This window comes from Amphiprion ocellaris, chromosome 10 (assembly GCF_022539595.1).
Source record: "Amphiprion ocellaris isolate individual 3 ecotype Okinawa chromosome 10, ASM2253959v1, whole genome shotgun sequence".
Lineage (NCBI taxonomy): Eukaryota > Metazoa > Chordata > Actinopteri > Pomacentridae > Amphiprion > Amphiprion ocellaris.
In genome coordinates this window covers 2,136,931-2,138,404 of record NC_072775.1, presented here as the reverse complement: position 1 = coordinate 2,138,404, position 1,474 = coordinate 2,136,931, and positions in this window count along the sequence as shown.

The window sequence follows — 1,474 nt, the reverse complement described above, 5'->3', positions numbered from 1 at the left end:
TGGAAAGATATTCACAGATTCAGACTTCCAGCATCAATAACTCATTAGATATAGGTTGTCAAAACATAAACGGTGCCTCTTTCCCATTGTTGCAAGGCAGACAATGTGCTACAAGCCCAGTTTTATCAAAAGTAGCTGTCTTTCAAGCTACAGGAATAACATTGGTGTCTATGGAGTGAACAGGGTCCGTCTGCAATTTGCAAAACCACTGCAACAGTAAAGAGAGACAAATATTCAATAACTTCACTCTTATACATTGTAGTGTCACTAAAATCACTGCAGCCTTCAACTGGCTCCTGTTGACAAAGTGTTTTAACAGAAATGTAAATGCTGTAATTTGATTCTTTTAATGAACCATGTAACTTGAATGGATGTGATGCTGGTGTGACCACAGTGCACACGTCTGATGTTGCTCACAGTGGTCCAAGGAACGCTCAGGGAGTTTGTGTGTTTGCTCACACTCAGGAAAAATTACAGGGAACATTGCTAACAACCCATCTTCCCTTCTAGCGTTGACTTTGCGGCTTGTTGAAAATGACAAAAAAATTGTCCAAAATGACTCAACAAGTGTTTGGGTAAATCTATAATTGAGGGACTTTTGTAGTCTAGAGTTAACTTATCACAAATTGCCATAAAACAATGAAAAAATGACGAAAAAAAAAAAAATACAAAATTACACAAAACCACAACACAGGGATGCAATGCGGTCACAATGAGATGCAAAACTCCAGACCCACAAAACGACCAGAGGTTTTCATCACTTCTGGGTCCCACAAACGGCAGTTCAGCATTTTACTGAGACTCTTTATGGAGTTTATTTAGCCCTAATGTTGTCTTCATTTATGGGCACCAAAAAATATTGTTTCCTTGTCTGAAAAAAATCCAAAAATTCAGCAAAAAAATTCCACACATTTCTGAAAATTTGCAAAACCTCCTGGAAGAAAATTCCAATAATTCCTTAAAAGTTTCCCTTAAAAGTTTTATTTTGAAAAAATCCCCCAAATTTGGCAAGAAAATTCTTGTAAATATTTTCAAAAAATGGCTAAAAATCTTTCAAAAAATCCTAAAAATATCTAAAATGATTCCATACATATTGGTAAAACTTCTAATATTTTCTTAAGAACATTCACAAAAAATCAACCAAAATCCAGTGAAATTTGCTGGATTTCTGTGATTTTTTTTTAATCCAAACTCACAAAACTTGTTGAAAATAACAGGAAAATTGTCCTAAAGGACTTGAAAATGATCCAAAATGACGCGAAAATTGTCCCAAATTACTCGATAATTGGCCAAAGTGACTCGAAATATGTCCAAAATGACAAGAAAATTGTTCAAAATGACTCAAAAATTGGTCAAAATGACTTGAAACTTGTCCAAAATTACAAGACAATTGTTCAAAATGACTCAAAAATTGGCCAAAATGACTTGAAACTTGTCCAAAATTACAAGACAATTGTTCAAAATGACTCGAAAA